The sequence below is a fragment of the Eutrigla gurnardus genome (genome assembly GCF_963514095.1).
Source record: "Eutrigla gurnardus genome assembly, chromosome: 21".
Lineage (NCBI taxonomy): Eukaryota > Metazoa > Chordata > Actinopteri > Perciformes > Triglidae > Eutrigla > Eutrigla gurnardus.
In genome coordinates, this window is record NC_139932.1 from 9,220,343 (window position 1) to 9,241,586 (window position 21,244).

A 21,244-nucleotide genomic window follows, 5' to 3' on the forward strand; every position below is an offset into this window, starting at 1 on the left:
GCAGTGCAGTAGTCAGTCTTTTCACTCCTGTAAGAATCGTTTGTTACGTTTCTGCACTCGTTTATTGTGATTTTCCCTGAATCTGCATGTGTTGAGTGGATTACAAATGATTTGTCTGCAGGATATTTGAACATTTAACACCATAAATGCTAGATGAACCCCAGAGATTCATCTTCGGTGCTAAAGCTTTAAATACGCTCCTTGTCACATGCACATATCACACACACACACACACACACACACACACACACACACACACACATATATAGTAGCTATGCAGTGTCGACGGCCCGTTGTTGCTCTGTGCCGACAGTAAACAGGAAATGACAGAAGCCGCTGACAGATGCCAATCAAACTGCAACATTGAGTGTCCCTTCAGACATCACAACTCCTGTATGAGCAAAACTGCTTTTTGATACCATGAATATGTTGCTTCAGCTGTACATACTTTCTTTTTTACTCTTTCCTTTACGTTGTGAAGCAAACCCAAACTCAAAATGGAGCTTTCTTTGGTTTGGTTTGGTTCTGTATAGCAATATTTGGTATTTTTTTGTGAGTTTGAACCCCGGTAGAATTTGATAATAATATGCAGTTGGGACACAAACATGCCAGCTGTACCTGAAACCCGAGTAGCTGAGCTGCCAATTAAAACACTCTGGAGAACTGCTTCATTTGACTGACAGTAATGCGGTCGAGTAGAATTATTTGCTTGGGTGACTTCGACTGCCTTTCCGTCGGCATGTCACAGAAACGAGTGGCTTAGCTCCTGTTGATACACCGGAGTGTGATTTAATGAGAAAGTTGATATTTTTCATATGAATCACGCTGTGTTTGTGTCGTGGTTTCGACGCCTGAAGGGTATTCAGGGTTTCTGAGTGTGTGTATCGCCCGGTCATGTTTGTGCACACAGTGTGTGAACTCTAGACAGTCCCCAGTGTCTGACTGGGCTGTAAATAGCCATGGGAAAGCCAGAAAACACACACACACACACACACATTTAGATGTTTTCTCTTCAGCATCCAGAGACTTGGCTTCGGACTAAAGCTCTCTTTCTCCTCATCCTTTTATTCTCTTCCATACCAGTTTGGGTCTCCTCTCCCTCACACACAAAGACAGTTTTATGATTTTTTATATGAGATGTTTGTCTCTGGTGTGTGTGTGTGTGCGTGTGTGTTTGTGTTTGTGTGTGTGTGTGTGTGTGTGTGTGTGTGTGTGTGTGTGAGGATCATCTTTACACAAGCTGCTCTCTTTGTGTGTTTTCCAGGATTGGTTTTCTTGTCTCGTGTGTCCTTGTATGTGTTTGGGTTGACTTTGGGTAGAAATGTCGTCGGTGTGAAAAGCTTTTTATTGATTATGAGGGCGTTACACATTTCCATTTTTTATCATGCAATGATTTGCAATGTTAAAAAATTGTTTTAATATACTATTTACATTTTTAAACATATTATGAAAAATGAAAAATTCAAATTCCGATATTGAAATTCTTGTTAAAATGACAACTCTAGTGGTCGACCAATTAATTGGAGATGAGGTCCCACCACTGATCTGTAATAGGTCTGTAGCATCAGTTGGTCCCGCCCCCTATAGCAATTCTGTGTCTGATTGGTTGTTATTATAAATACAATGTTGTATTTTATCAGATGCAAAAAAAACTAAACAAGTTTCTTCATTAATCACGTGCACAGAGATGCAACGTAAAACATGATAACAACAAAAACATGATATCGGCATTATATATCCCTGCTCTCTAAATATCCCATACCGGTCGACCACTAGACAAATCATCTTCAAGATCTGTTTACTAAATGCTTAGCTTAGCATTACGGCTGGAAGCAGGGGGAAACAGCTGGCCCTGTAAACAGAACAACAAGTACTGAACTGTCATGGTGAGTCTGAGCAGCTTGTTTCCAATTTAGCTGCGCTGTTGTTCTTAAAATGATCAAGAAACACCATCATCAGCACATTGCAATCCAGCAGGATGAGCTCCCTGCGTGTCCCCGAATAACGCTTCTTACCGGCAAGTCCTTTAAAATAAATTGAAATGAGACGGAGACAGTTGAACCCATCTCAGACCCGCTGAGATTAAGACGTGAGATGAAATGACTTGTTAGGGGAGGGGGGGGGGGGGGGATACTCGGGCTCTGCAACAGCTGATATTGATAGACGAGGGTAGAGAGAGAGAGAGATGTGGCGTGGCTGACGGAGGGATGGAGAGATGACAACATCATTACGGTGATGCTCCCTCGGTTGCTCTCCTTCTAGACTAATCTGGAGCTCACATTGCCGTTTCCCAGGCTGCTCAGACAGCCGCCGCAGACACGCTGATCGTGACTGGCATCCAGGCCTTTTTCACAAATGAATGGAGCTTTCACAAATGATCTGTCACTCTCTCTCCCTCTCTCGCTCGATCTCATCTCCCCCCCCCCGTTGCTCTTCCCGGTGTGATGCCGCGTCCCAGGCTCGGACGCACGCACATTTAGAAAGGCACACCCGTAACCACGCACGTACCCAGCTGTCACCTGCCACCTCGGCTCTGCAGGAGCAGTCGGCCCCGGGTCTCCACGCTCCGCTTCCTGAGGTGTGTTCCGCTGGTCGAGTGGACATCTGACCGTCTGCCGTTGCCGCGGAGGGCACCGGCAGGGGCACGACCGGACACCGGCGGGTCCCAGCGGGCGCCACCCTGCCTCGCCGCCGCGCTGCTCTGTGTCACAGCCTGTCATGTCCCTTTGACATACTGTACACTGATGGAATGTTCCTCCAAGGCATGATTCATGACCATGACTGCAGGGAGGACATATTTAAGTTGGCGTCGGCTCCCTCAGTAAACAAAACAATGGGATTTTTCTGCAGAAAATAAACAAGTTTTACTCACTCATATGAGTATTTTTCTATACTATTTGTTTTATGACTTCAAAATGCACAGTAGTCTAGATTATATTATATTACTGAGACATATAACCAAACTTTAAATGAAAGTTCTAGTAAACGACGTGAAGAACAAAAACAGAAAGTCCTTAAAAACTTACTGAGGACATTTTAGAGCTAATTTGACTTTAAATGTCTTCGGTTCACTTTGAAAGACTCTTATGTAACGATCTGCATTACTTTGCTTTTCTTCTTCATTTTCTAAACCTAAATGATTCTAGTCAGCAGAATTCAACAGAATAGCATGGAGTCCTTTAGTACGTCTGTGGGTTCAGGTTTTGGAGACCTTTGCCCCCCCCCACTGACCGTTGCACTGGAACGCCCCCCCTAGCTTAGCAGAATATAATGGTTCTCAGAGGTCACGACCTCTCTAATGAGCAGCTAATGGGTTGATGCTGTTCCTCAGGCTGTGATGTCACGACAGCAGACTCTACCACCCCGAGGCTATGAGTTAGCACATTTAACTGTGTGTGTGTGTGTGTGTGTGTGTGTGTGTGTGTGTGTGTGTGTGTGTGTGTTTCTGTCAGCAGTTCTGTGGTTTTGGGGAGCTTAAGACATGAAGTGTGCTAGTCATCACTGATCCTCGTATAACGATTATACTGAACATAACGGTGCTGTGTGTTCTCATACTTAGAGGCTGCTTAAAGACGACTGCTATTATATAAAATCAGCACTCTCAGCTGAGTGAGTGTACATAGGCTTACACTTGTGTCATTTATCTAGAAAATGTGACATATTCAGACTGTTTTTATCATGCCGGTCTTGGCCTCGGCCACCTTTTTGAAGGTCTTGGGCCTCGGTATCGACCGCATTCTTACTGCTCTTGTCTCGGTTACAGACAAAGCTGTGGGCATATCACTAAACAGTTTGTGCGTTGTGTGATTTATAGCATCATTACTGTGATTGCTTATAGAAAACAAAGGGAATGGTTTTCATGTTCCCCAGTTCATTCAGAGTCTGAGAGTCTCTTCGGCTGAACCGGCCAACAATCACGTCCGCGGTAAGCTGTGATTTTGCTCCATTTGGGTCTCACACACCCAAAAAGTTTGGCACCACTGTGCTCATCGATCAATCTACTTTGCAATCATGTTTAATCTCTTGTTTGTAGAGCTTTATTGCGTCTAATTACAATCAATTAAAATGCCCGGTTGCATCTCATTCCAAGTTCACATTCATCTCTTTATTACTGGAAGATGTTAAAACGGTTTTTAATTCATATCAGAAGCTTTTCAACCATTCATTGGGGTTTTTTGTGTTTATCAAACTGAAAAATCCCACCATTTCCAACATCTTTTAGTCCTCTAAGCACATTACATTATATTAGCTGGACCTTCCCCGTCTGTTTGTTTTTCGCGCTGCAGGAGAGCAGGAGAAACATCTGGTGGGGGCTTTCGTCAGCTTTAAATTAAGCTTGAGTATAAACTCCAGAGAGAGTTTGTATTTGAGCCTCAAGTCAAAGTCAAGTAAAACAAACAGCCAGTAATTGACGTGGGACACACGGGGTGAGTTTTCAGGTCTAAATTGAGGGTTGAAGGGACGACTGGAAGAATGGGAAGAATTAAAAAAAACATCAGAAAAATGCTTTTTTTTTATCCAACCTTGTTTTCTCTTTGAAGCCAAGTTTTAGATGCGTCTCTATAATCTGTGTCAAAGCTTATGATTAAAAAAAAAACACCCACTGCGATACAGCAAAACTGAATGCCTGGGATCCTTCAGAATTTACCCACAATCCAAAGGGCTCTCCCTCTCTCTCCTCCGTGTCCATTTGGGAGTCAAGTCACTGCTTAGCCCAGGATTTTATTGATCGGTTATGGAGGAGTCCTCTCTGCCAGCTTCCCTCGTTGCTTATGAATCATCTGGATAACTGTGTGGTGCATCGGCCTGCTGGCACTGTGATGCATCAAAGGGAGACAGTACAGGAAGGTATATTGGTGGTACATAGAGTGTTCCTCCAATCAATTGATGATTGAATTTATGAATTTTTATTTGACAAATTGCTAAAAAGAGCTGGTTGCAAGGAAGAGCAGTTTTATGATTTTTTACTATTATTTTATGGGTTGATGTGGTCCCATGTGTCTGACATAATTGAATGAGAGATTACAAAAGTCAGGAAGGAGGGAAGGAAGGAGGGAAGGAAGGAGGGAAGGAAGGAGGGAAGGAAGGAAGGAAGGCAGTATTGACAGATTAAAAGTGGTGATGATGGTTTTAAACCTGCTGCTTTGTCCTTTGGTTTTCCATTCTCTTCTCTAATAGAAGTTGCTGTTTGCAGATATTCACTCCCAACACACGATGAGCCGTAGGCTAGCAGCTAACAGATAGCAGTGTTATCCTGGGGGTGTGCCATTATCAGCGATACGCCATATAAGGGCAACAGAACGGTGGCTTTTAGCTAGCCGGTGGGAAATGCTCACATGCACAGAAGCAAAGCAAAGAGAAGCTGTGATTCAAACACGGAGGGTTGACATTACTCCACCACATCTTTACGTTGAAATAGTTGTTTGCTGCTTTGTTAATGTGCAGGATTTGGAATTTCACCCCTTAAAAGGTGCCGTGTGGAGTTTTCTTGGAAGCAAACACAAGTTGTGTTTACATTCAGTGTTACTCTCCAAAAACAGAGTGTGTTTATCCTTGAGATCTACTGAATATTGTATTAACGAATGCATCTGCTTCCTCATAAAACCTCTGCAAAGCGAGCACGTTTTTTTAAATGCAGCATTGTTTATAATTCATGCTCACTAGCAATCTGGACTAGCATGAGAGGACCAAAACCCCACAGGGCACCTTTAAGTTGGGATGCATATAAGATAATTAGGATGTTGGTTACGTATGTGCAGCATCGCCGTGTTTTTACTCCTCTGACTGCATCATAAAGATCTTAAGGGCGGCTCCATCTTGGTGTGCTTTACACCCCACCTCACTCTGTCATCCGTGGCCCTTACACATCTGCCTGGTTGTGATAAACGCTACGCCTGTCAACAAGACGCAGGGGAGGGCAGCAGAACGCCCCACACACACACACACACACACACACACACACACACACACACACACACACCAGACACACACCAGACACACACACACACCAGACACACAACCTCAATTCAATTACAAAACTCGCTCCTCGGCCTGATGATCGTGGGTCGGTAAATGTTTGCCTGCTCAATGAACGCTTGGCTGCTGCTCGCGGGTTAGTTAGCATGCAGGATGTTCATGGCTGAGCAGACGAGTAGGAGAGAGAGAGGAAGAGGAGGATGAGAGCAGGAAAGAAGAAGAACAAGAAGAGAGAGAGAGAGAGAGAGACCAGTTTGAAATTGTCAACACATCACAGCCCACCACAAGTCTTATACTTTCTCCCTTTTTCTACAAAGAAATAGACATTTTGAGGGATTTTCCAGGTTAAACTAACTGATGTTAGAAACCAGAGACTATTTATTCCACACACTCACAGAGGGCCACTTAGAATATAATCCCAGTAACATGATGAGCACTTCAACAAATCACTTACCGTATTTTTCAGCTTTTTAGCAACGCAGGCTCGACTCTTTGGCGAATCGATCCATCACTGTGGTTTAGAGTGGATTAGCTCAACGGTGAATGGAGGACATCTGGTTCAGACATTCGACACAATAAAGTCAGACCGAATAAAACGGATCACATGTCTGTCAGCGACGGCTGTTGTGAGCAAACTGACTAATCAAAACCTCTCCTTCCATATTGCACTGAGCCATTCAGGACAGCCGTAAGTGACACCTTACATCCTTCACTGAATCCCATATTGCAGGTCGTCTGAGTGTGCGAGCTGGCATTCATTGGTACCTTTTGTATGGCCTGTCTTCTGAGTGTTCTCAGTCTTTTTAACAGAAAGGTCTTTGGCGCCAGCAGCGATCTCCTGGCCCGATCTAAACCAGGCAAACTAGACAGGCTGTACTGTCTGCTCTGTGTCTCCCAGACAACCGCTGGGGGTGAAACTGAGGGGTCAGAGGGAGAGGGCGACACAGGATGGTTTGCTGCTGATTCAGAGGCCCAATATAGAACAGGACAGCCTTTTCAAATGTGTTGCTGCATGCTTTTAAGGGATGGCAGGTCCCGTCATTTGGTCCTTTGGTGGACTTTAAATCCATGTTGAAACATCTTGAAAACTATTTGCATGTGTTCTTGCTTAGTTTGGGGAAATACCTACATGGTCTCCAGAGAATGAAACCTCTGTTCTTCAATTCATCACAGGATACCGCTGTGAGTAATGGCCGAGTTATCTCAGGCCAACTGTGAGATCCAAGGATAAGGCTGGTGATATTTTATATTGTTATCGGTGTCAGCAAATCCCATGAAAACACCAAAACCAGCATTGACAACAACTGTCTCTTTATGTAACTTCCTTTCTCTGTCCGAGGATCTCAGCTTTATCAAATGTTATTCAAACACTAGGAACAAGTGTGCACTTTCAGCTGTCGAATATATTAATATTTAAAGCAGCAGGATGGCGTATCAGAGATACACTGCAGGACTGTAGTTCCTGGTAATGAGAGAAACATGTAATCCGGTTCAACGATATGGCTCAGTGATGTGTTTTTTCAGCTCTACAGCACAGCGGAATTAGATATTTTAGGCTTTTGCTGCACAGACAAAGAATACATTCATTGTTGACTTTGGTCTTTTTGTGGGATTTGTAAACAATAAGAAAAATATAGAATATAACCAGGCTTATCCTTAAATGCTTATATAGCAGCAGAACTATATTGGGATTCATGTTATCATGCTAATGTTAGCTTTCAGCCTGAGTCCAACCGCTGCTGAGGCAACAGCAACACAGCTTTTTGCTCTGCCGCTACACCAAATTAAAACATTTTTCTTCCCTGGCATTACGGCCGTTACAACAGCAAAGTTTTGTCTACGTTCCATTTTCATTTTCATTCACGCAAAGAGCTACTGAGCCTCACCGGCCTGCAGGCTGTCTTGTTGTGTTCAGAAAGCAGAGGAGATAAAGTTGCAGAGAACCAGTAGATACCACTGATAACTATGAGATTGGAGGCAGTTAAAGAGAAAAGCTGTGAAGTTAGTTCCGGAGAATAACAGTGGAAAGTCAATGAGGTCAAATGAAATGACAGAATCCGTTTTTCCTCTGTGAATTCATGGACGCATTCTTTTTTGTCACTGCATCCCGGTGTTGGATTACATAAGCCTGCCTGCCTGGGATGGTGACACAGCAGTTTCTCTGTTTGTGTGTCTTTATGTATATGAGTCCACTGGTCACAGTATGGAGCTTGAAGCTGTAAAGCTGAGCCATGCAAACCCTTTCTCTTTATCTAACGCCCACATTTCCTTAGATAGCCGTCTCTCTGTGCAGCGCAGGCCACATTTCCACCCCGTCTTACTTTATTACCGCCAGTCGAGAGGAATCCACCACGTGGTGTAGAGTTTTTGCCAGCAGAGCCATGTGCAGCAGATTTAAACGTATATCGTGTGGTATCGAGGACGCTCTCGATACCACGCGGACCTTCCTTCAGCATGACTCATGGATGCCGGCCCGTCTATGTCAGGGCTTAATGATACTGAGCCGTTAACACACTCAGGCCGTGGCCGTTTACACCGCGTCTACAAGTTCTGACTCAGCGTGTGTCTCAGATCCCAGCACGGTCATGTTCATGTCATCGAATACTGCATGTGCTTTAATAGCTGCCATACGGCAAAGTCTCGCCAGTTCTCAGTCAGAACAATTGCATGCTGACTCGACACTTGATCCAGTGGCCTGTCAGTGCAAATGCGTAAAAAAGCTTTTTGGCCAACTGCCTGTGCTGTTTACTGTAATTGGGATTTAAGAGGCTGTTGAATTAGATTATTATGTACTCAGTCTCAAAAACCCCACAGCAGTTAGAAATTGGATGAGAAAATCAATAATGCAAAAATTGAACTATAAAAATACCATTTGCAGCACAAATATACTATTGTTGCAGTAGTTAGTTTGGATACACTCCTAATGGCTAACTTTAGCTACGCTATTTCCCCCCCACGTTTCTTTTAATTTTTATTCCTGGCAGTATATTCTCAGTTTCCTCCCTGAGTCTACCTTGTTTAATGTTAAACTGCTGGGATATGCATCCTCTTCCTCTATACTCTTCTTTATTATTGTAAAATTTACTTTTCAGATTGTCCCTACACTGCTGCGACTCGTCTGACCCAAGCCGTTAACCTGATAGTGACCCGAGTTACTGAACCCAGACTGTAATCCCGGATTGGCCACTTAGCAGGCTCGGCGGACCTTATATTTATTATCACAGTGTTTGAGCGAAAAGGTGTGATAGCGGCCGAGACTGTGATCGATCATGTCTGTTGCTTTGCATTTGCTGTCACAATATGGATCCGTGGACTTGAGATCTGAAGCCACGCAAGTGTTTCCCTTCCAACAGTCCACTGCAAAGGTGAACCAGTTTTCCTTCTCAGTCTGCTGTGCTGCATAGGAAGTAGGGCGTACTGTATGTGCTCTGTAAAGTACAGTACCGTGCTATCCATGTGTGACGTGTCCATGCATTTTTCATGAACCTCGGCTCGTGTGTGTGTGTGAGCAGGGACGTCTTCCCGGGAAATCTCCCTCAGTGTTTCTGCTCCTCTATCGTTAATTAGAAAGGGCAGCAGCGACGGAGAGAGTGAACGGAGGAGCGTCTGAGAAAGGCCTACAGGGTGGTATAGCAAACCCAGGGAGAGAGGATGATGGCGGGAGGTAAATGAGAGGAGGAGAGATGAGCTGGAGGTCGGAATCGCAGAGGAAGATGGAGGGAAACCCCCACGCCAGGAGGAAACGCAGACACAGCTGCAGTTTCACCGCATGACTAACGTAGACAGCCTCTGTGCTTTGATCCTTTAATATACTGCTGCATTTTAATCTCAGCTCAGCTCACACCGCTGCTTTTCAAATATTGAATGCTTATAATAAAATCAGGTTTAAAGTGTCTCTGTTGCACACACCAATATGAGGCGACAGAAACGGTGCGGGGTCTTGCAATAATGTACATCATTTTGATCTGTCTATCTCCTCGTGGACAAGAAGACCTTAAAGAAGACCTTCTAGTGCAAAAGATTTAAATTCTAACATCTACTGGACATCCATAATGTAGTACGATTGAAAGGACGGCTGTTAAATGGACCTTATAATGGAGCTTGCTTTACTAACTGCTGTTTCCAAGGTCAAGAATGAACTTTGAACCTCAGTATTAGGATACGGGACTCAGAAAAAGCAAATTGAAATGCAGCCCATATGAAAAAGTAGTCCCTCCACTTTTGGGAAACTCACTGTGGATACCCATAAACGTGTTGGAGGAGGGGGGTGCGACTCAAATGGACCTTTGTCCGTTGGCATATTCAGGCTAAAATTAGCCTGTTTATGTGATTTGCAGCATTCCTAGAAGCATAAACACAAGCACATGACAGGGCCGAGGGGCTCAGTGCAAACAACATTCTGCAGACTGATGATGCTGTTGTTGTGGTCCGATCAATGTCAGGCTTTCTCTCTGTCTATAAAAAGACGACATAATCATATATTCCTATACGATGCATAAGAATGTAATAGTGAATTTAAATGATGCCTTCATTTTGGTCTCGTGTGCTACCGCAGGCTTGCTGCCTTGCCCTAGATTTACACTTTGATTTATTATAGATCTATGAATATTATGTGGTTATGTTCGACGTGCTTAGTAGCATAATCCGTTTTTACCAAATGCAATATTAATGCTAGTGTTTACAGAGACGTATAAATGACCATCTGTTATCGGCTGACAGGCAGGCAGAGTGGGAAGGATCGTCACACCATCGGTACAAAACAATTATTAGTCAAACCAACTTTACAAAGCGGTGGTTTTCCTGCATGAGTGAGGTGTCATACTGCAATCAGTCATATCCTGGTGTTTACAACAGGAGGTCACTACTTCTTGCCCACTTTCACATTTTCAACATGCATTTGTGAGCCGAGCAAATGGATCGGTAAGTCGCAAGCGGCAGTCATCTATGAAGCATGACGCTGCCACCATTTGCAATCTGCTCAGGCCCTGGCTAACGTGCATCCTGGTGATTAAAACGTATTCAGATCGAGTTAAATAAAACAACTCACCATCATTTTTAAAGGGTCACTTTGGTATTTTTCAACCTGGACCAAGTTTGTGTCAAAGTGACTAATGCAGCTGCTAAAAGGGGCTGTAATGCAGTCGCTCGGGGCAACTCCTTACTTCCCATGTAGCTCCACTTAAAGTGCTTGTCTGAAAACATTATGTTGAGGAGCCTATGGGGAAGAAAATCAAACATAACTTTCACTTGATCTGTCGGTTATCGTGTCAAGTCTCGCTTGCAGATGTCTCGTGAAATTTCACATTGCATCCACATATACAGTTAAAATATAAACAGCCATGAGTTTGAAAATCCAACAGCTTTCTGTACTCAAACACCACAAACTCTGACACACACCAGCGCTCCTCTCGCCGACTCGATAAGTCACAAGACTCCATAACAAGCAGAAAGTGAAAAACGATTTTATTTTAGGTCGAAAAAAGTTACCTTTTAAGGTAAAGAGAGGCACATACATCTTGCAGAGACCAGTGTAATGCTGCAGTACAGCTCGGTTTTGAGCGTGTATCATTGCTGTGACTGTGAAGGCTCATCGTATAGATGCAGTGTGGGAGTTTCCCACGCTGCCCTCCGGTCCACTAACTGGGGTAAAGTGGGGCAATTCCCACGACGTGGTCTGTGTTTGTGTGTGTGAGATAGAAAGTGCTAGACTTAGAGATGCAAATAGGCAGAATTTGCCTTGAATTCCTGCAACCGGGTGAAAAGTTTCTTGGGGTTTTTGTCTCGGTGCGTGGCTGGTTTCGCTCTCCGGGCCTGTGTTTGTGGGTGCTTTAGTGATCTCCTTGAGAGCGTCTTAAACCTCCAGCCACTTAAATCTTAACCACGAGAGCTCTTTAAACACAGCGACGGCCATTTCTCTTTGATTCAGAGTGCTTCATAAATACCTTTTAGGCCTCGTACACCTCTCTTACCGAGATTTACTGAAGCATGGGGACTGATAATGGCTTAATTCATGGGGTAATGTGACCCACCTCGCTCCCTCTCTCCGTCCCCACTCCTTCCTAACATAACCGGCTGCTGCCTCAATGCGTAATTGTGCGTCACTAAAGGGTTTAAATCTGTTTTTTGTGTACATTGCTGTAAGCATGCAGTCGTGTTCTGAAGTGACCCATTTAGGATCGGTTGTTTACGAGCTCTGGGTGATCAGTGTTTTACAGGAGACGTTTCCCTGCATCCACAGTGGCCTTTATGGTCTTGCCCCGCCATGTATTTATAGAATGTGTAAAAAAACTGCACGGTTGTTTGCATATATAATAACACTTCGTGCATGGCTGCCTCGATGTGGCTGGCCATAGATTTATATGTTGTTCTGTAATTGGCCCTTGTTTGTCGGCACCTTTTTTTCCCTCCGAGGCGTCTTCCTCCCTGCAGATTGTAGCTGAGGGGGATTTGGAATGACGGAGCAGTTGTTGGTGTGCAGGCGTGTTAGAGTGAGGCTAAGAAGTGATCATTATGGCGGGCCTGTGTCCTTGTTTTTCACTTTTAACGACCCTGCACACTCTAAATTACACCGTGCCTTGCTCCACCAGCGACTGAGGGATTGGGAGCCTCTCTCCGTGTGAATCAGAGCAGAGCCATTTGTTTCCTCTGCGCTCCACGTGTCAGTCTGCTGCATCTGCAGGTGGTGGAGCAGCAGCGAAGTACAACTCTGTGGCAGAAAACTGTGTATTAGAGTCACTCAGTGCCATAATTCAAGATAGTTATTTATTTTGTTGTCACAGCTGCAGCAGTACTTTTAACAATAGCAGTAATGCAACTTTTACTTGTATAGATTATTGAACACAAGTAATAAAGGATAATCATTCTGGTGATCTGGTAATATATATATATATATATATATATATATATATATATATATATATATATATATATATATATATATAACAGTAATTATTCAAATAATTTAGCAGTTTCTCATTTAAAATGGATAAAAACTATTTGCTGTCGTCTAGAATTTGATTTCTCCATTCATCCAGTGCCAGTTAAAAGTCTGCCTTCCATCCTGACTGAGGTTGAGGCTTTTTTTTTTAAACCAACATTTAGGCAGGATGTGACAAATGTAAGAATAACAGTCACCATGTTCCAAACACAGAGAAAGGTTTTGATCTCAGCCTGAACTGAAACATGACTCAGTATTTGTTATAAGCTGGTCACGAATGGCTTGATGTGCAGTGGAGATTTACAGATGTATCCCTCTATTGTGTGTGTGTGTGTGTGTGTGTGTGTTTTCATTCAGGTGTAGATGTCATTGCGGTTAATTAATTGCCTCTCAATATCTTCCTAGATTAAATGAGCTACTCAGCTCAGCCTGTGTGACGATCGAATGCTTCTTTGCACATTTTTATTATAATGAATAATTATAAAAAAAATACACAGAGCTTTTAGAAAGGTGCAGAATCAAAGTATCACTTCTCGTGAAAAAAATGTTTTGATTGTAAATTAATCATTTTGAAATATTTTGACGGGTCCAAAATGAATGTTTTGTTTGTTTTGTGTAGACGTGTGACGTGTAGCTGCCGCTTCTAGCAAGGCTTGTGAGCCAATAGAATAACGGCATTGGTATCATGTGGTATCTCAGTGTAGTCAGGGGTCAAGAGTCTTTGGGGTTGCCAGTTAGTGTGGAAAAAAAGAAAAATGGACAGTTTGACAGTAAGCGAGCGGCATTTCGGTACCAGTCCCAAGTGCTAAGAACTGGCAACCCATTGAGGGCAGCTGTGTTCGTGAATGCAATGGAAGGGGGGAGTGCAAGTGCAAGATCTAATGGCTGGATGCTATCAATGTTGTCAATCACACCTGAAAAAATAGCCATTATATTTGATTTGGCTTTTGCCTTTCTTAATTTCAGGCTAATGATGATTCAGGGAGTGCATGTACTTCAGTGTTTAAACTGACAGATAAAGTGGAAAAAGCAGATACTTGTGCCGTAGTGCGTGTGTGTTCATCTCTTCTGAATAATATAAAATGAGGACATTTAGACATTTGAAGGTGTCGGTGTGACAAGGATGCCAAATCTTAGAGAATCCAGGACAAGCAGGGCTGAGGAGAGATTGATGTAGACGAGAGAAGAAACATGTAGTTGTGTGTTTTTTTTTTGTTAAACCGAGACAGCTTTCAACCCTCTGGTGCATAGTAAGCAGGATGCCACTCGCTGTATACACTCACACACACTCAAACACACACACACACACACACACTTGGCAGGTTTATAGACTTTCATGGAAGAGCTATTTTGATAGATCTGATAAATAGTACGGACCAGAGAGTCTCATGTTTTAAATACCTTCTTGTGGCGGGTAATTGCATGCAGCTGTGTGTGAACACAAGTTGGCAGTGTGTGTGTGTGCGTGTGTGTGTGTGTGCTCTTTTTGGGTGTCTGTGATTGGCAAGTAGACGAAGAATAGCAATGGAGATGGTAAAAAAAAAAGAAAAACTTGTGAAAGGGAATGTATAATTTTGTTAAAAGTTGGAGAGCGACAGAGGGGGAGGACAAGGATGTGAGCGGACAAAAAAGATGCATTCAGGATCTGCAGGACACAAAGGTATTTACATGGAAATAAGGTTCAAGTAATGAGCCGTGGCAAGAAGACGTCAGAGTGACGGATGGACAGAAATGTGTTGTCAGTGGCCTCGGGGGAGCCCTCGCTGCAACTCAAACCAAGATGTGCCTCCTCTGAAGGGTTTCACTTCTTCAAAATGACATGAACAGAAACAAAGGGCCCGTCAGATTTACGCACACAGAATATGAATATCCGCATTGTGTCGGAAGACAAAAACCATATGTAGCTGTTTTGGGTTTGTGTTCTCGGGTTTGAAGGATTGCTGCAGTCTGTCAAAGCATTGCTTGAGCATTAGCCATTTCTTCATAGTTCCCAAAGCGCAATGAAGAAAAAGTTTGACATGTTGGGAAACACACTTCTTTGCTTTTTTTTTTTTTTGGCAGAAAATTGGATGAGGAGTCGACATTGAACACGACTGAAGCCGGAGCCAGGAGGCGGTTAGCTTAGCGTAGCATAAAACTAAACGTATCCAGCTTTATACAATAGGCTATCCGTGCAAATATGAGAGTGCTATCCATCTTCTCTATGTCCCAAGATGTTCCTTTAAAAACGACATACTCTGCTTCTAAATTGATACTTAGCCCTGATTTCACACGTTGGCCTTGTATATGATGTTGTCAAAGTCATGTCAATGGCCAGCTGAGCTACAGATACACCTACGTACCGACCCCTGTATCTGTTATTGGTCCTTATCAGGAATAACCCACATAGAATATCTGTTATGCATTTACTCAGTAGCCCTGTTTTTGTGCCCTTTCAAGTTTTTAATTTCCCATAGCACAAAGAAAACACGTACTACCCAAACTATTTAAAGGAATAGTTGAAATAGGAATTGTACAACATTTGGGACATTTATTCCCTTTCTTGTCAAGAGTTAGACGAGAAGATCGATACCACGCTCATCCAGCAAGGAGACTGTTAGCTTAGTTTAAAGGCTAACAGCTAGCCTTTAAGCCAGAATGGACATAACCCGTTCTTAAGCTAAGCTAACTGGCTGTTCGTATCATTCTCCTCATCCAACTCAAGGCAAGGAAGCAATTAAATGTTCCAAAATGTTGTACTATATCTTTAAAGATACAAAAATCAGTGACAATTTGTAACACATTTCCTCCTCCAGCTAACAGGCTAATAAAACGATGTATTTGTTTTGTTTTGAGCTACTTAGCCTACTATTTTGGTCCATTAGCGCTCTGTAAGCTGCCACACAATCTTTTCACGGTCGTTGCAAAGTCTCAGCGGCTGATAGAGGTAGATGAAAAGCCACAGTTTGTATTCCCATGTAATAACCCTTCAATGCTCTTTGCTTTTCGCCATTTCCAGCAGAACAGGGATTATATTTCATGTTTCTTGGAAGCAAGTCAAAAAATATCCATCTTGCTAAATGGGCCAAACACTTCAAATGTTTTTTTTCTCTACAAACTAACATCATAACGACGGGATCGATGCCCAGTGATATCTGAGTCACTGTACCAGACACTTACACTGCCAGCGTGTTTTTTTTTTAGTTTGTTTCACTTCCACAACAACAACAACATTAACAACAAAATAAGCAACATGTGGGCCCTTTAATGATTTAACAACAATTTATGCCAACAATATGAGAAACCAAATGCCAAATATGAGTAGAAGAACCATTGTAGAAGTAGCTCAAAGTTAGAAAATGGTCATTAAATCTGTTGTTAAAAGACAGATCTGGGTTCTAAATATATTACACATGCTGCATAATAACATAATACATAGATTTATTCTGGATCTTCTGCACTTTTGACAACATGCTGTATATCTGACTGTGAATACTCACCATACTTTTTCAACATATTGTTTGAAAAATATGTCTCTGTAACGTCAGCTTTTAATTAGCTGAGAACGACAGCTTTGGTTCAGCTTTAGTGACAATGCGGTGGATTTTAAATGCTTTAATAAGATGGGAGGGAATTCTCACAGCCTGCGTTTAATCCCGCAGTTTATCTGGATAATTAAAAATCTCTATATCTGGAGCAGAGCAACGATAAACAGCGAAGATATGAGTACGCAATCATCTCAATTTTCCTGAAATAATGATGCACCTTGGCACGTATGAGTGAGAACAAAGGCCCAGAATATCCTGACAAAGCGACTCAGGCCTCGGCACGGTCGGCGCGTGCGTTCCGGTGGCTGTCTGAGTTGCGTTTACCTGCGTGCTCCTGCAGCAGATGTGTGATCCTGCAGTCTGAGCGGTTTAAATGGGATGCGGCAGTCCTGCTGACAGGCCTAATACACTCTCAGGAGGGAGAAAGGGGGGAGACGAGCAGGGCGTGAGGAGGCACAGCTGTTCAGTACATGAGCACAGTTCCTCCGTTCTTTTTCGTAAAAAATAATACAAACAGAATCCATAAACGGGTCAGGTTTTTAAGTAACATGGTTGGCTCCCGGTAGCAGTTTCTGTTAAGACAGTCGCATGGCAGGCTCGTTGCCATGGTGAAATACACTGAGGACAGATGTGCAGATTTCCTTGCCTGTCTCTTTACAGGTGTGACTATAGAGGGTACTTTGTATGATATGCTGATGTTTTTCTATTTCGCTTATATCTTTTTTTTAAGATATTATTCTCCCCCCATTATAATTAAATCAGTCAGAGACATTCACTCATATTATAGAAAGTTTACAGTCTGAACGGTAACTGATAATAAAGGGGACATAATACCATTTTTTTTACATTTTCGGACAATTTAGAACAATGAAAAAAATTCACCATTTCACTTTTTAATCAGCCACCTTTTTTCTCCCCAAATGGTTGCTATTTTATGATTCAATTTCTCAATAATTTGTCCTTCCTTAATAGTAATTTCCCAGCTTATAGAATCTGGAGATGTATTTGTAACGTGTGCTTTGATTCCTAAAGACTCCGAATACTTATTTCTCATCTTCAACACGTCTGGTTCCCTCGGTGACGGCGGTCGCTCAGTGTTTAGAAACATGGAGAAGTGAGCGAGAGAGATGGAAGTGTGGCGAGGTCTCTGGGTAAACCCAAACTCTCTGTCAGACCGTATATAGTCATGGATCCCTGCTACTGCACACTGATGCTGGACACACACACACACACACACACATATTGAAAATGTTTGTAAGTATAACACGGATGCTGAGCAGCCATGTAAATGTTTAGTTTGCAACCGAGCGGAGCTGTTTCTTTGTTTCTGTCTTCACCTCGTAGAGCCGTCCCCCCCCCCTCCTGCTTGTCATCGTTATGCCTCCCCCACTGATATCGTTTTATCATGATTTCCATTGCGGCTGCATGGCTAATTTCCTCGTGGCAGAGAGGATAATGAAGATAGACTTGGCGCGGCCGTAACTAACCTGATGAGTTGCCAGACGACATTTAGCCTGAATTGAATTGCAAAATCACTGCACTCCGTGTTCCGTACTTTGGAAGAAAAGTACACTCGGCGTCAAACGCGTTTGCCAAGTTGAATTGACGTCGGTCCTAAAACTGAATTACCACGAACGGAGCACAGTTTGAGTCCGCAGAAGCAGGCTTGTTCCTCCAGCTTTTGGCAGGCGATATGACATTCGTGATAGTGGCTGGTTCAAATCCTCAAGCTGCCCAGTTTACCCCCCCCCATGCTAGTAAAACCACACAGCAGGATGCCACAAAGGTCAAAACACTGCTCTGCACTTTATTGTTGCAGCCCCACTCTATGCATTCGTCATCCTGTCTAGATGGAGGTCCCGGGCTGACGTCTCCCATCCTTAATGCTTCAGATCCGGGCCTAATCGATGCTCGGCCACATGGATCTGTTGTTAAGTGGAGATCTAAAGCTTTCTGTCACTTACTTACTGAGAGGAGAATTGCCTTAGGAACACACATACAGTACAGTTCATACACACACACTTACAGCTTGTTTCGTGGCTCTCCACATAGTGACTGATTGGAAAGGCTGCACTTTAAATCAATAGCGGCAGCGGCCAAACAGACGGCGGCCATTTCTTCACCTTCGCCCCTCTCAGTTTGATTAAAGAGAGTAGAGGAAATGTTGCCTGCCTCCATCGTGTTGGTTAACCTCCGTGCTGCTTCCTCCAGATGTCTTTATCTCTTTTTGCAACGCATGCGTAGTTACCCGAGGCTGTACCGGTGATAAGGATGTAGCGTAATCACCTTATCTTGTTTTTAGGCCTACATGAACAGAGTCAGACAAAAAGTAACGTAGGTGGTTCATCTGAAGAGGAACTCAGACTCTCTTTTTAGACACCAAAGTGATCCAGAATGACGTTTCTTTCTTTAATTGTTGATCAAGGAAAACATTTTATTGTACTCGCTGTATTACTGTCAATTAGTTACATCTGACGTCACGTCAACCAGGGAAGTTGGTGGTTGCTCAAACTGTCACCTGTGTTCGCACATTAATGATGTTAAACTTCAAATTGTGGCTCAGCATTTGAAAGTTGTTTTGACTCAAATTGTGATTTTGGGATAAAATTACAGGATTTTTTACACTGATTTTTGATCGGATAAAGATCTGAAAAACTATCTGTCTCTGAAATGTATATTTTAAAATAATTGTGATTAAATAATATGTCCTGAGAGAGACATTTTACTGTTGATGAACTTACATTCTTAACATAACGTTAAGTTACACAAGTTTCTGAACCATCGTGAACCGTATGACAAGTTTTTCTGTACTGAAATTTCTTGTCATATTGTTTTAGTGTGCTCTGATAAATATCTGCACTAAGCTAATTAATGGAACTCTAACCTTAATAGATTAAAGGTTTTTATTGCAAGACTGTTGAAGTGATATCTACAGTGATAAAGTAGACTTTAAAGCAAAGGTAACTGGCTTCAGCAATAAAGAAAGCAGCCTCCATGAACTTTAGCTTTTGTAGTTATTCACATGAGGGTGCTTTTATCAGAACTCCTTTCCCCAGCGTTCATAAGTCAGCTTTGGTAAAAGGTTTAAAATGAATCCTTGAGGACTCTCAGCACGTTTATAGCGGTCCGGCCAAACTCCTGTAAATAAAACTAATTCTAGAAAGGTCACTGGGGTGTTTTTTTTTGCTGTAAAACCTTTTGCTCCTGAGAGGATGCGGTCACTTTGATGCAGAGTCTGTGTTGGGATGGGTTTGTGCAGAGCGTGAAGCGTCGGCTCAGGACAGCGGAGCGATGTTTCCATCTCTATTTAAGGAGGTGGGCCGAGAAGAAACGGCCAGATTGTTTAGGAGTTGAAAACGGACAGAGCGCTCTGATGAAGCTGTGTCTGTTTAACTGGAAAGTGTGTTCAGCTGTCTTCACTTGATGGTATCATCTGGCTCTCTAACCCTCCAGCTCTTTGTTAGCTTTTCTTTTATTCTCTTCCGCGACACGCTGCGTGATAAGAATTCTGTCACATTGGATATACTTCCTTCCTTCCTTCCTTCCTTCCTTCCTTCATTCCTTCCTTCCCTCCTTTCTTTCTTTCTTTCTTTTTTCCTTCCTCCCTTCCTTCGCTGCCTCTCTTCCTTCCTCTGGACCTCACACCCTTTCAGCCCGATCAAGTGACTTGTCAGCTTTTGACAGAGGTCAAAGGTCAGGGTTCTCTATGTACAGTGTTTCCCACAGAGCTAGAGGATATGGCCTTTACATTATTATGGTTTGGTTTTGTGCTATGAGTGTGTTCAATGTTGCCCAGTAATGAATGAATGAGTCTAAGACAAAGACAGCGTCTTCTCCGCTGCAGATGGACAACCAGCCCATGTATGGATAGATAGTCCAGCCGGATATCACTGACCTGGATACACATCCAACAAAGGCCCCAAAAGATTCAACAACATCTAGCATGACATTGTAAACTCAAAATACCATAACAGCAAATGTCAAAATAGCAGGAAAACGTATATGAACAACAAAATACATTATCTGATAAAAAAAAAGCACATGATGCAACTGACCCGTGTGTATCTCCCGGCGCTCTCTCCCTCTGGACAACCGAATGATCGATGTTCAGACTTCATCAATAGACTCCCGGCGGGCGGTGGGGGGGTTGAGCAGCGATCGATTCCTTGTGTCTTGTTTTAATTATTTGCGAATGCAAGTAAAAGAGTGGGGTCAGTCGTTCCACGTGTGTGTGTGTGTGTGTGTGTGTGTGTGTGTTGTGACCCACTGCCCCCAACAGCAACGCTCTATGTTCAGTTGTGCACCAGAGGTCAGTTTGACCCCCAGATAGATGACTTCCTGTGATGGGAGTGTCGGCCTCTTGACTCGTCGGACGCGTCCGCCGGCGTTCGTTTATCTGAGAGCATTTATCACCGGCTGACCGGCCTCGTGTGCACTCTGCATATTTATCTATGCTTTGTTTCCTCCACAGGTCCTCTCACGTTTTGTTTATTTCATTGTTTTTCTTTAGCTGTTTATGTTTTTCTGGAAGCAGTAAATCTTATTTGCAAGTTGGAGGGAATCCCATGCTGGGAGGAGACCACAGCGTATTGAAATGAACAATATTGCTAAGGAGGAGGTTTGTAAGGAGAGCTGTTATTTTGCTAAATATGCAAAAAAAACAACAACAACAATTTGAGCCAATTTAAGAAGAATGAGTTCAGCTAATTAGGGATTTTCCAAACACTGATGAGGAGGGCGAGATCACAGACAGCGTAGCGGGGCAGGAAGTCTTGAAAAATAGAGCTTTTCATTGATTTATTAA

General features: G+C 43.0%; 1 protein-coding gene across 5 annotated transcripts in view; it reads left to right on the forward strand.

Moving 5' to 3' along the window:
* Window positions 1-21,244, forward strand: part of anks1b (ankyrin repeat and sterile alpha motif domain containing 1B) — a 163,511-nt gene that overhangs the window by 14,263 nt on the left and 128,004 nt on the right. The gene's annotated exons all lie outside the window — the stretch shown is intronic.